At 45.0% G+C, this 14,565-nt stretch overlaps 1 protein-coding gene across 5 annotated transcripts in view; it reads left to right on the forward strand.

Moving 5' to 3' along the window:
* The window catches only part of ASTN2 (astrotactin 2), a 907,765-nt gene that overhangs the window by 341,541 nt on the left and 551,659 nt on the right, over positions 1-14,565 (forward strand). The window contains exon 1 of one of the 5 annotated variants that reach the window (XM_060300566.1): positions 1,733-1,775. The exons of the other annotated variants lie outside the window; for them this stretch is intronic. The gene's annotated coding sequence lies outside the window, so the exon portion shown is untranslated. Of the gene's footprint in view, positions 1-1,732; positions 1,776-14,565 lie in introns of those variants that run through there. 5 annotated transcript variants of the gene reach the window in all.

Genomic DNA, 14,565 nt, shown 5'->3' on the forward strand with positions numbered 1-14,565 from the left:
TGGGTTCGATCCCTGGTCAGGGAACTAGATCCCATATGCCGCAACCAAAAGATCCCGCATGCCGCAACTAAAAAAGACCCCGCGTGCCTCATCGAAGATCTCACGTGCCGCAACTGAGACCCGGTGCAGCCAAATAAACAAATACAGTAAGTCCCCTAACTATGGACCTTCAAGTTGAAAACTTTAAAAGATTCGAGCGTGCATTCCGTCAGCGTCAGGCGTGAGCGAAACTGCAGCTTGCCCTCCGTCTCCTGTTGTGTACCATCCTTTAGCTCTACGGTCTCCCACCTCCTCTCCCTCCTCCAGTCAGTAACTCTTCTTGCCTGTTCACTCGATGCCAGCCCCTGGATGCCAGCTGTTGTACTGTACTACTGTACTTTTCAAGGCACTGTACTGTAAGATTAAACATGTTTAATTTTTTTTGCTTGCTTTTTATGTATTATTTGTGTGAAAAGTATTATAAACCTATTACAGTGCAGTACTATATAGCCGACTGTGTTAGATGGCTACCTGGGCTAACTTTGTTGGACTTAACGAACAAATTGGACTTACGAATGTGATCTCGGAATTGACCTTGTACGTGTATGTAGGGGACTTACTGTAAATGAATAAATACTAAAAAACAAAAAAACAACAAACCAAAGGTGGTTGTGAGTCCTAACAGAGTGATCTTGGGAAGACCACTTTAACCCACTGCCTCCTCCTTTCCTCAGCTCCGTAGTACATACTTGAAGTTCCTTCTTCTAAAAGTGGTTTTGAGGTTGACATGGAATAATACAAGTAAAGCAGTCAGCACAGTTCCTGGCGGATGGTAGGTGATGGATAAATCTGTCCACTTCCCTTTATACCCTAGGATACTGTGTCTCAGTAGCTAGGTCAGATGATCTCAAAGGTCTATTCTATCTTTAAATTGATTTGGGATCTTGAAAAATGTTGCCTTTCCCTCTTTCATTATTCATTCAAACCCTTGTGTGTCTGGTCTTGGGATCCCTGGAGGCATGAATGCATTTCATCTTTACCTAATGGAAAAAATATAAAAGAAAGAAGATGAAGAAGAATCAAAACTAAGTGTCCAGGTGGAAAGGGTCCCGGACCACGAGAATGATCACCTTGTACTCTGTCCTTGAATGATGTTTTGAGTAAAGTTACTTTCCCCTTTAACATGGTTCCCAACCCTACGTGCATAGGAAACATGTTCGGGTTTAAAAAACAGATACCTACCTTTGGACTTCAACCCAGAGTTTTATTTAATAAGTTTGGGGTGGAGCCTGAGCATTTCTGAGTTTTTATAAAAGCTTTCCAGGTGCAGCCGTGGTTGAGAATCGCTGCCTTAGGGAACCACACCAAAGAAGAGTAAGAGTGGTGGTCCATGTGCTCAAGGCATGTTCAGCCTGGTAGAGCGATACGAGATCCCTCAAATTCAGTGGCTTCCATTTCTCTCTATTATCTCTCTGTAATCAAATAGATTATAATTCTAGGATGTCCTCTTGGCTCTGCAATTCTGTGATTCTAATTGAAGGATACCTTTTGTTTTGTTTTTAGCAAATGTAAGAAAATGTAGTATTAGCCACGTGCTGATAGCTGAGGCGGTTTAGAGTGAGGCGATGGGGTACATAGGGTCCAAAAATAAAGGATGACGCTTCAGAAAAGGAAAATCTTGAAACACACATCTAACGAAATAATTTTCTTTCTGTTGGAGAAACTAGAAACGAGAAGAGAGACTCCTCCCATTCCAGAAGAGATCTCCAGCAGGCGTTCCACCATTTAAGTCCAAGGTAATTTCAGTTCACAAGACTCGTACTGGAAGCCTGCTGTGTAGGCCCTGGGAATACAGAGACAAGTGAGGCACAGTCTTTGCCCTGTGGGTCACACAGTCTGGTAGGGGCAAGAATCAAATGGGCAATTACAATAGAGTGTGAAAAGGTCTGGGATAGAGGCTGGTGGTGATTTCTGTGCTGGCACAAAAGAAGAGCACCTGACCAGCTTGGTGGGATCAGAGTAGGGATGCTGGCATGGGAAATCTCTAGGCTGAATTCTGAAGAGCAGGGTGGTGGTGTTGAAGGGAAGAAGGTCAGAGAAGACTATTGCATACAGAGGAGACTGTGAATAGAGTGAGATGGAGCAAAATGCCTGGCATACTATAGGGCCTCAAAGTAATTCCTGTTGAAAAAGAAGGAAGAAAAAAAGGAAGGGAAGGAAGGATATGTCTACTTCGTCTCATTGAAATGTAGACTTTGAAGAGCAGAGAGCTAGAGGTGACATTGGCTGAGCGATTTGGACTTTATCATGATGACAATGAGAAGCCATCAAAGGATTTCAACAAAGAAGTGATGTTTTCTGACTTGTGTGGTAGAAAGGTCACTCTGGCTTTTGTAGAAGCTGGGATAGAAGGGGACAAGAATGGGGTGAGAGAGAGCAGGTAGGAGGCTGTTGCAATAATTCAGGTGAAAAATGATACCATCTGGCCTAAGACAGGGATGGTGGGGATGGAGAGCATCTCCTTTATTACAGGATGTAGTCACAAGCCACACCCACTACCTGCCTCATGTGGTCCAGCCCCATCACCATGGCAACATCCTCTTTAAAATCCCTGACCAGAGAGAGTGGTAACAACTCTTATATCTGTTCCTGGAGGTCCTGCCTCTAAGTTTTTTCTTTCTTTTTCTTCTTTTTTCCCCTTTGATTGTATCTGATCCAGCCTCACTGGGTAATTGAGTGTTTGAGAGTAAAAAATTATCTCAGCAGCTTGGCCCTTATCTTGACAGCAAAGCAGTACTTTTAATTTAATTTTGTTCGGAGACGCATGGGTAACAAATTTCACTAATCGCCCGGCTGTCGCCTTCTGCATGGTAACGAGCCGTTTGTTACCAGGCAGCCCAGCGTAAATACATATGGGGGAGCAGTCAGGGTCAGAGGGGGACAGAGACAGGGTCTGGGGAAGAAGGAAGGGACAGCTGCAATCAGTATTAGCCAGGGGCTTCCCTGGTGGTGCAGTGGTTGAGAGTCCGCCTGCCAATGCAGGGGACACGGGTTCGTGCCCCCGTCCAGGAAGATCCCACGTGCCGCGGAGCGGCTGGGCCCATCCGGAGCCTGTGCTCCGCAACGGGAGAGGCCACAACAGTGAGAGGCCCGCGTACTGAAAAAAAAAAAAAAAATATATATATATATATATATATTAGCCAGGCTGGGGCTGCCACCAGGTGTAGAATCAGAGATGGGAATCCGGCTGCGTAACAAAAAGAGAGGGGCTTGGGAGTTAGGTTCATCGGAGCTCCCGGGCTTGCTCTGCCTCCTCCTGTCTGGGTGCACCCTTGAGCAAGTGACTTCACTCTCTGCATCTTGAGTTTCCTGTCTGAAGGTGGGGGTGGATACTCCCTACCCCACTGGGTTATGAGAGTTAAATGAGAAACAGTACCATCAGTTAATACGCCGCTAAGCATTATGCCATGCTATTCAGTGCTGGTGAGGACCTGAATGGAAATACTCTGCCCACCCCCACCCCACCCCCCGCCATCCAATGTTGAAATTTCTTTCAGAACATCAGCTCCAGACTGTTGGCCAGCTTTTACCTGCATTCTCCAGAGAAGGGGAGCTCACTCACTATTGAGGCCACCAATAGTTGTGACTCTCAGAATTGTCTCGGTACACTGGTGTGAAATATGCATCTTTCAAGGTTTCCACCCTACCTCAGCCCCCACCCTGCCCCTGGACCCCTGCAAGGAGTAAATTTGCAACCTCCTCCCTAAGTAAGCTCCCTCCCGCCAGATTTGGTTAACTCTTCTTGTATCCAGATAAAAATGCCCAGATGAAATCAGTGCTAGAAAAGCCCTTATAGGTCACGTGGCACAACTTTGCATTTTACAGATGAGGAAGCTAAGGCCAAGAGGGAGGGAAATAAATTTAAAAACAGCTGTTATTTACCGAGCATCCATTACGGGCCAAGCACTTTACCTGTGTCCTCCTTTAGTCCTTTCAGTACAAGGTCTTCTCCTGATTTCGTAGATAGGGAAACTGAAGCACAGAGAGAAAAAGCAATTTGCTCAAGTCACATTTTAAGTAAGGATCACAGAATAGAGATTTAAGCTCATGTCTAACTCCAAAACCTGCAAGCTTTTGTGTTGTGATTTTGGTCTCAAACTGCACAGCAACTCAGGAACTAGAAATGAGGTTCCCTGGCTTCTGGTCGTACAGCCACGCTAGAAAAAGGTGCGTCCCAGGGATTCCTGTGTAAAAGGTGGCAAAGATTCCCATCTTCTCTGTAGTATCTGGACCAGAAAGCAAGGGAGACTGTGAAAAAGCTAAAGAGGTAGCCAGTCTGTCCCTCCCCCTCCTCCCTGACCCCTGCCAGACTCCAGCCGATGGATCCCTGGTTCTGAATTTATGAGCCTTCTTGGTGTCTCTCTTTCTTTCCGTCCTAGAGGGCTTGACTCTTCCCTCTCTCAGCTAATTAAAAAGCCCAGCCTGGGCTGCCAGCCTTGGATCACGGGCTGCTGGGCAGAGGCACTGATGCTACTCTGATAAATCACTCCCTGGGGCCGTGGGAGGCTGGAGCATTTGTCAGAGGGGCTGAGCTCATCCAGGGTTCCTCTGGGACACTTGGGGACTGCTACAAATGGACCGTGTCCACCCCTGCTTACCCCAGAAGGGGCTTCATTAGGAATAAGCAAGTAGGAACCACCCAAAGCTGATGGGGTACATGTGACACCAGAGTCATCTTCTGAAAGCATTTGTTAGATCGTGTCATTCCCTCATACACTTTTAACAGCTCTCTCTTGGCCTTCGTAATAAATTCTCCACTTCTAAGCCTGACGTCGGGTGAGGAGTAGCAGAGCATTGGAAAGCATTGCCTTTCGAGATGGGCAGTCCTGAGTGTAGATCCTGGCTCCGCTGTTTCCTTACTTCGGATGTGTTACTGAACCCCTCTGTGTTTCATGTTCTTCACTTATGAAATGGAAATAAACAACTACGTATTGACAGATAGATATACTTATGCATATGTGTGTATATACACACGTAGGACTCAGTGAGGCATCGTGTACACAGCCCTTAACGTCGTCCTCGGCATTCTGCTCCATCCTTCTGTCCCTGTGGCTGCAGCCATTCCCACTTGCCATTGCTACTTCCACCGTTCTGACTGCTATTACCTGTTGTTAATTTTAGCCAAACCTGCCTGTCTAGCCTGAAATTCCGTTCCGTCTTCTGCCCAAACACCCACAAACACACCTCGTACATCTTCACCTGCTAGTGTTTGCTGGCGTGGTCCCATCAGCTTAGAGGGCATTGTCAACCCCACTCTAATAAAGCCGGACTGTCCTCTGGGTCTGGCTGGAATAAATGTCACCGCCTTTCTGAAGCTCGCCCTGATGCCTCCAGACAAAATGTTCCCGTGGCACGTTACCTATATCTCTCTTATCATCGAGTCCTTGTCTCTTCTTTAAAATCATGGTTAGTCCTGTATGTCTCTACTCCCCTCCTGAGTGGAGACCAGGGGCGGTGGCTTGCTCACACCTGTATTGCTGGTGTCTGAAATCATGTTTGAGGTGGTAGGTATGCAATAAATATTCCCAGTTAGAATAAGAATCCCAGATACGTTCATCCCCTCTTTTCTTCCTGATAGATCAGAATGCTTTATTGCTCATTCATCCTGTTCTTCCTGGCAGGTGGGGGCTGGTGATAATAGTGGCCTCACCTGGGCTTGGTGTGAATGGAGTGAGCTGTTGCCCTTCCACGATGAGTGATTCCCCAAGCCGCAGAGCTAACCAGTTCCACAGACTAGAGTCTGGTGCTTCTGACTTTCACTGTAGTCTTTAATCCACCAGGGCAGGCTCTGTTCCATTCTCAGCCTCACCTGGTGAAGTCTGAAAGGATTTCTCCAGTTTTGAATTACTCTTCTTTCCTTCTCTGTTTCGCAGAGATGTTTGGTAGAAGGAAATTCTACTCTTGTCTCCTCGCCCAGGGTCCATTGCTGGAGTTACCCAAGAGCGCCTCCCAGTGGTTTTAGAAATAATTTTTCACTCTGAGAGCAGGAGCCCTTTGTGCGATCGTGCATTCGTCAGTCAGGCATTCACCAGTCCTGCATTGTGCGTAATTCATGCTTTACCCTGTGGTAGGTGCTGGAGATATAGGATGGATCAAACCTAGTTCCTGGCCCTGGGAAATTTAGCCTACTGGACGAAGCAGGGTAACGTGAAAACAGAGATGTAAAGTCCATTGCGATAAATAATACGATGGAGGTTTATGGGGTGTTACAGGAGCACAGAGGAGAGCCTTCCAGCCCTGTCTGGAATGGAAGGTAGTTAACAGGAAGAGGGGGGAGGAGAATTTCCTGAAGGAAAGGAGAGCTTAAAGATCAGGTGAAATGAACCTAGCAATATCTAGGAATGGAATGGAGGAGAAGGGCAATCAAGGCGGAAGGCAGTCCTGGAGGCAGAAAGCTGGGCTGGGGGTTGAGGGTGGGCGGGAGAGGTCAGCCAAGCTCAATGACAGAAGGCTGGGGACCTGGGTAAGGAGCGAGGACTTGGTGGATGCAAAAGCACGGGGAAGGGTTAGAGCATCTTCATCAGACAGTGACGAAACAGTTATCTGACCCCATATTTTTATTTCTGCCATCTCCCTGTGTGTGAATTTTTCCTGCAGTATATTGTCTTTGGTTTTCCCTGTTTTCTCACACTTTCTCTGCCTCTGTCGTCATGTTCCTCATCCCTCATCTTCTCCTCCTGCATAGATGTCTTCTTGCCTTACTTCCATCCCTCTAATCCTTCTTCCTCTCTTTTCTCCTCAAAAGTCTTAAGGCTGTTTTGCCTTCCCTGCAAAATTCCCTTGGTCTGTACCTCCAGTTTTTTTTTTTTTTTGGGGAGGGGGGTTGTTTGTTTGTTTGTTTGTTTGGATATCTAACTTCCCGTCTACTACAGAACAGCAGTTAAAAGTCAGAGATCCTGGTTCTATTGTTGCCTTGCTGACTGGTTGGAGAAGCCACTTAACTTCTCTCTACCTTGGTTTCATCCACTGTCTAAAAAAATAATGAGTTGCACTGTGTCTGTGCCACCATATTCTACAACTCCAGCAGCCACCTTCAGTTCCTGCGTTCCAGCCCGTAGATTCAGGGGAACTGGGCCCCTGGAACTGTGCTATGAGGGCCTTGAACAAGATGAGCTCTAAGCATCTGTTCAAATTGATGGATGCATTGTATTTTTCCTTCCCCTCCATGTCCCCCCATCTCCTTCTCTCCCCATGTCCGTTCTCTTTATTTCTTCCCAGTTCTAACTAGCACCAGACTGCAAGATGCCTGTATCCAAAGGGAAGCGCTTCCAAATGGGGAGAGTGATCTGTAATTGAAAGACGATGGTTTGGGCAGAAGGCATTTGTTTTCATACTCCCTGCATGACGATTCACAGTGTCTCAAACCAGCTGAGACTCGGGAGACTGTATTAGATACGAATTCAGAGGCCTCCCAAGGAGCCTGAAGACCGAACGAGATAAATTCTAGGATATGTGCTCTTTGGGGGAAGCTTCATCCTGTGAAACAATTGAATATTCTTTGTCACTCAGCACATGGATGAGGGAGTCTTGTTGGGGTGGTAGAGAGCCTGGGATTCTGTATAATATGTTGTTCAAGAGCATGGACTTGAATGCTAGTCTGAAGTTCAGGTCATGCAGCGTCACTTACTGACTGTGCCGTCCTGAACAATCCACTTCTCTTGGATTCAAGGTCGTAATCTGTAAAATGGGAGTGATGATGTTATTGTCTGAAAAGAGTTACTGTCCAGATTAATTGCATTAACCCACTTAGTCTTCTACTTACGTTTCAGAGATGAGGGCTCTGAGGTCCAGAGAGGTTAAGTGACTTACTAAAAAGTGATAGAATCAGGGTGTACACCAGGCTGACCCCAAAGCTGGTGCTTGTATCTTTGACATTATACTGTCTCATGCCTGGTCCTGAAATCCTCTAAGTTTATTTTTAATGGACTCCAGGTAGGGGAGGAGGAAAGGTTAGTAGATGGGCCTGGAGATGCAATAGATACGGGTTTCTATAATTGGAAAGGAAGGGAGAGAACACAGATTAAGTCATTCATTTGTGCTCACCTTAATTCTATAGGAATTTCCTAAGTACTTGTTTGAGTGTAATTAGGTCTGGGGCCCAAAACTGAATCAGATGTAGCGCATTCTGTCTATGCCCCCAGAATTTGGTAGGAGGGAAGGATAAATGACTAAAATGACAAGTTAAAGATGCTGAGATGTACTTTATGGGTATATACACTTAGGGACACCAAGGAAGTTGGGATCTATTCTAATCGGAGGTGCAGTCAGGAAGGCTGGACCATGATAACAGCTCTCCAATACCGCTGTTAATCTTTAATTGGTATTTGATTTGATTTAACATGATCTTCTGCTTGTAAAACACCCTGAGATGTTTCTGCATTGTGAGCGTGTCCTGGAAACGCGGGTTTATTGTATTAACAAGTCTCGGCCTGAACATAAAGGGAGATAATTAGAACCAGCAAAGTCCCTTGGCACGCTCAGGGCAGGCAAAAAGCTCTCGGGAAAACAATCCTTTCAGCTGCTTTCATGTATCCGAATGAGAAATCTGTTGGAGCAGCCCCAGTGGATAGGGGAGCTTGTCGGGGTCACTCAGCACACTATTTCTAGCTCTGAGCCTGTGCCGCCTTTATACAGCTCTTGTGGTGCACCCCTCGTAAGTTTCGGCTACAACCCCTAGGAGCTCAACCCAGGAGCCCTCTGGGTGGCCAGCAATTTGTTTGTAAGATCTTTTGGCATGCAGAGCGTGCTTTCTCATACAAAGCAAATATATCAACAGCGGCAGAGTTTCCAGGCTAGCCCACAAAAGTTGACTAACCTCCTAGTGGATCAAAAACATTACCATACTATTGAGATGCCTACCAGGTGCCCACATGAGCCCTAAATGGTTCTTTAACCTGAAAAAAATGTACCTTAAGGGTGGCGAGGTTATAAAGTGTGGTTATTTCTAAGAATAGCCCCAGTTGGCACTCTACCATGCAATATATTTGAATTAGAATTATGCCTGACATAGCAAGTATATAATAAAAGTCTGTGCAAACTAAGGTGGTTGGGTTCCAAGGCTATTTCATAAAAAGTGTACTTATGTAGAATGCACTTGAAGTAAGAGAATACACCAAGGCTGGTTAGTTTCTAAGGCTGTATACAGCATTCTGTCTAACCTCTACCCTGGTGTGCCTGAGCTATGGCAATAGTAAAAGTGGCAGTTTGGAGCCAAGGTTGGCCCCTCGAAAAGTTGCATAGTCTTCCTGCAAATTGATAAGATTATGAATATGGATTAAGTTTCCAGTCTTGTATCCAAACCTAATTAATCTGTTATGTATGAAAAATATGAATAGTATCACATTCACTACATATAAATATCCTTTATGAAGTTAATTTTAAAGAAATACGTCTTCTGTGTTTCTATACAGTGTGCCGGAAGAGCATCTGTGGGCGTGGGAGCACGCACGCACACACACAGTCAGACACACACCATCACCATTGCTCTGAAGGCATCCATGGGCACCCAAGGGCATGGCTTGGGGCTTGAGTGTAGATTCCATTGAAGGTATAGCTCATCTCTGTATGTTTTGTGTTTTTTCTTTTCTTTTTCCCTCTGAATATGTGAATTTTAATTTTTTTTAAATTTTTTTGCCATAAAAAGGAACAAAATTGGGTCATTTGTAGAGATGTGGATGGACCTAGAGACTGTCATACAAAGTGAAGTAAGTCAGAAAGAGAAAAACAAGTATTGTATAGTAACACATATATGTGGAATCTGAAAAAATTGGTCTAGATGATCTTATTTACAAAGAAGACATAGAAACACAGACACAGAGAACAAACGTATGGGTACCAAGTGAGGAAGGGGGGGTTGGGATGTTTTGGGAGCTTGGGATTGACATATATACACAACTGATACTATGTATAAAATAGAGAACTAATGAGAATCTCTATGGGTTTTTTTATAGGAATATTTTAAAATTAATTTTTAGTGGAGTATAGTTGATTTAATAGTACCTTTCTTTGATTTTCCATCTGCAGGAAAAATGGTGAACAATTCTAGGAGGAAAAAAAAAAGTTTAAATATCAGATTTCTGGACCTCACCCCAGAGAGTCTTGTTCAGTAGGTCTTATCATGGGGCCAGAGCACTGTATTTACAACCAGCCCTGTAGGAGATTCTGAGCTAGGGAGCAAGCAAAGCTGGATCTGCTCAATAAGGTGAAGATATGATTGAAAGAGAGCTGCTTTCTAGGGTCTAGGTATCGGTTAGTGGTTTAAGAGTGGCTGTCTAGCGGTAGTGGTGGCCCTGTGCTCCTAAAAGGTGAGAAGATGCTCTAATGGTGACTGGATCAGACAGGTAGGCAGGTGTGGATGACACCTTAAGTCCATGAGAATGGCGTTGGGGGCAGGCTGGGCCACTCAGCAGCCTCATTGTGGGGCCAGTTCTGATGGACTTGGCCCCCAAATGGGGTCATGCTACCTGCTGGGCAGAGTTCAATGTACTGCACAGGGCGGGCTCATCCTTTGAACTTCAACCTGGTGTAAAGTCCCAGCTGCACCCCACTTAGCACCTTCAAGGCTTCGGGCGAGTAATACAGCTTCCCTGATCTGTAGAAGCACTGACAGCGTTATAATGAGATTGAAGCATAATAGTGTGGGTAAAGAAACTATTAGACTAGATGGCTCCTCGCCCAGGGGCAAGAAAGACTTCTGAGGACTGAATTGAGGACCTTCTCCCCCTCTTCATTCTCCCACCGAAAGTTCAAGGATGACAGTATTTATTTTCTTGTTCAGAGAATGTAATCAAGCCACAGCCTGGACTGGCATCAGTAATTTATACAACAAATCACATAATGTGCATAATACACAATTTAAAAAAAAATATTTTATTTATTTATTTTTGGCTGTGTTGGGTGTTTGTTGCTGTGTACAGGCTTTCTCTAGTTGCGGCGAGCGGGGGCCACTCTTTGTCACAGTGCGTGGGCTTCTCATCGCGGTGGCTTCTCCTGTTGCGGAGCACAGGCTCTAGGCGCGTGGGCTTCGGTACTTGTGGCACGTGGGCTCAGTAGTTGTGGCTCACGGGCTTAGTTGCTCCGCGGCATGTGGGATCTTCCCAGACCAGGGGTTGAACCCGTGTCCCCTGCATTGGCAGGCGGATCCTTAACCACCATGAGGCATGTGTAGCTTATATTTATCAGATACTTTTGTAAACATGGAAGACATGTTGATTAAGTTGATCTTTGACAAATACCTACAGAGTACGAATATACAAATGAGGATATTAAAGCAAAGAGAGGTTACATAATTTGCCCGAAATCACACAGCTATTAAATATCCAGCTGCAATTTAAACCCAGGTCTTCTAGTCCCAGAGCCTGTGGTCTCCTTTTACAAGTTCATCAGTGGAGTAGACACAATTTATATTGCATCGTGGGTTGTTTTGGTCTACAGCCTTGATGCAACTTGAATAATTTAATGTGGATGTAGCAAATATTTTCATAACACATTCTTAGATAAATGAATACTATTGGTAGAAATTACACTGTCTTCTGTTTACAAAATTATCTTTCTTCTACTCAGAGCTGACTAGAGATGGAATGGGGTGCAGGGAGAGATGTGAGATTCCTGCTCTAGGGAGTGTATAAGTTAAGGCTACATGCTACTGAGGATAATCAAGAGGGAAATGGGTTGGGAGAAAAGGCTAGAAAATCATAGGGGAAGAAAAAGAACAATAATAATAATGCATAGCATTCAATGAGTGCTTCCTAAATACCGGGCACTGTGCAAAGCACAAGCATATGGTATGTATACATGGTCCCCAATTTAAAGGCAGGGGAATGAAAGTCAAGATGGTAAAGTAGACTGCCTCACCTGGACCTTCGGTAAGTGCTCACAGCAGGATACGCGCCCAGGTCTGTCTGACTCTAGTCTGTGATCTGGCCCTGAAATGCTTAGAGTTCTTAAAAAGGATTGGTGTGTACTTTGTAACCGTGACCTAGGCTTCTGCACATATTTCTGAATTCTCTGAACTTGGAAGATGAACCCACAGACTGTCAGCCCCATTGAGGCAACTTGTCCTAACCCAGTGGTATGCTGGCAGGCTGGCTCTCTGAGAAAATGTAAAAAGCCTTACTTATAGCATTTGCTTATTTCTACGGTGTACATTCTCCTACCATGTCATTTCAAGTCATAGATTTAACAACTACCAAGCGGCATCTCTGAATATTTAACAAGTAGCTGTCTTGAGTCAGCTGGAACCAGTTCCAGTATGCCATTGCTCCAGTTCCACTGACCAACCCGGGATGCGTCTCCTAGGAATTGCTATCTTGTCTTTCCCTGCATCTCACATAGTCTGGCCCATAGAGGAAATACAGAAACTCGGTACATATTTGTTGATCAAAGAATAAATAAACAATTGAATGATTCATGAATAATCAAAACTAGAGAGGAGGATGGGAAATACTGTCTTCAGCCCTGAAATAAGAAGAACACAACATCGTCTTACTAGGAGATTCTGCCTGCTTATCTGTACTTCTCTATGACAATGAGATGACCTGTTGAAGAAATTCTGCCTGCAAGTACAGTTTGGGTGGAGATGTCAAAACCCTACTTATCCCTTTCCCTTTCTGAGCCATCACAAGCCAGCAACTCTGCCTTCAGACGTGCTTTGCATTTGATGACGTTTCTCCAGCCCCAGTGTTGCCACCACAGTCAAGTCATGCCACCTCCTTCTCAGCACCTTTTTAGTTGTTCTCCTGTTCCTTAGGGTTAAGAGCAAACCTCTTAACCTGGCCTTCAGAGCTTTGCATGTTCCCGCCCACCTATCCATCCTCATCTCATGTCACACGTCACTGTTTCCACTGCATTCCACCCTGGAACATCCATCCTGCTGCTTGGAACACCCTTCCTCCCCCTGTCAGGACTGGGCTTAACTGTCCCTCGCTAAAAGAGGTCCCTCATCCCACCCTGTTCTTCTCCACTCTAGCGTGAAGCAGAGTGCACATGATATATTCACATCTGTCAATGCCCACCCTCACCAGATGGAGAAATTCATGAGAGTGGGGGCCACATCTGTTTCTGTGTTGGCACCACCTTCCCCGCAGTACTGGAGAGGTAGCCACGTAGGCTTGGGAGGTCTCCTCTCATAGGTCAGAAGGCTGTCACCTGGGAGGCAATGTGACAGAGAGTTTTGGGGGCTTCACTGGGGGGTCAGCCGTCTTCAGTTTTAAGTTTTATCAGCTCTGTGATCTCAGGTAGGCAGTTGCATTCATAGGGCTTCAATTTTTTTCCTCTGTAAAATGGGTGTATTAACAGCAATTCCATCACAGAGTGTTATAAAGATTAAATGAAATAACTCCGTGTAAAGCCCTTAGTCCAGGACTCAGCACAGAGTTAAGTGCTTAACCATGGTAGCTATTATTAGTTTATTGGGAGACAAAGTGATACTTCATCTGAAACTCACGCTTACCTCATTCTCTTCATCAAGGAGGTAATGCCTGGATTTTGTTTCCTCCTTGGAAAGTACCCGTGAAAGCGGCTCCTCTCTAAACTAAGTCATTGGTTGGAAACTTTTCTGTTCATTTGTTCATCTGTTTGTTCATTAACCAAATATTGATTTAGCTGCTACTCAGTACCAGGTCCAGTGGTGGAGAGTATAAGGCAGGGTACATGCCTTTGAGCAAGGTGGAGTCTCATGGGGGGAATGGCACGTTTACATTCTTCTCTCTCTAGTTATAGGATTTTGCTAAATAACTTTGCAAATAGCCAGTTGGAGGATTAGTCTATAAAAAACAATGAACTTTCACTGTATCCTATCCTTTGTAGGTTGAAATACGAAGGCAGGGAGAGAAGGAAGGAGGGAGGATCTACTTCCCACACTAAACTTTGAATAGGACTAACCAAGACATTCTTACGCCCATTTGATCATTTGAGGAACCAGACACTACAAAAAAAGAAATGAGCATCCCAAGGTCATGTAGCCAGAAACTGGTGAATCTGGGAATTTGAACTCTGCTGACTTTTGCAATGTTTTTTTCTATTCTTTGAGCTGCTGACTACTAGAAAACTAAGAAGAAAGCAGCGTTGCTAACGGTGGCCCTGGTTGGTGATTGAGGGGGAAGAAGAAGGTCATAGTTATGATTCCCAGGGCTGCTGTTGCTTCTACTCTAAGCATACATACATCCTAATCTCAATTCTTATACACTTACACATATATTCACATCCTCACATATATACATAGATTTCTCTGAAATTCAGTAGGGCTTCTATTTTAGCTCTTTAAGATGTTCAGATGTGGACGCTGTATAAATAAATATGCACTAATGTTGTTACTATGATTGCTGTCCCATAAGTTTAACGGTACATGCAGGAAGCTCCAGGTGTGTGTAGCACCTGAATTACAGTTACTTAGGGAACCACTGCTACTGTGTCCCTGCCATCTCTATCTGAGTGATGCCTCTGCACATCTCCTGCTGCAGAAATAATCTGTGTCCTTCCATCCCAGCACAAGGAACTAAGCGCCCCTGGGGGTGGGCTAGGGAGCAT

Source organism: Globicephala melas, chromosome 6 (assembly GCF_963455315.2).
Source record: "Globicephala melas chromosome 6, mGloMel1.2, whole genome shotgun sequence".
Lineage (NCBI taxonomy): Eukaryota > Metazoa > Chordata > Mammalia > Artiodactyla > Delphinidae > Globicephala > Globicephala melas.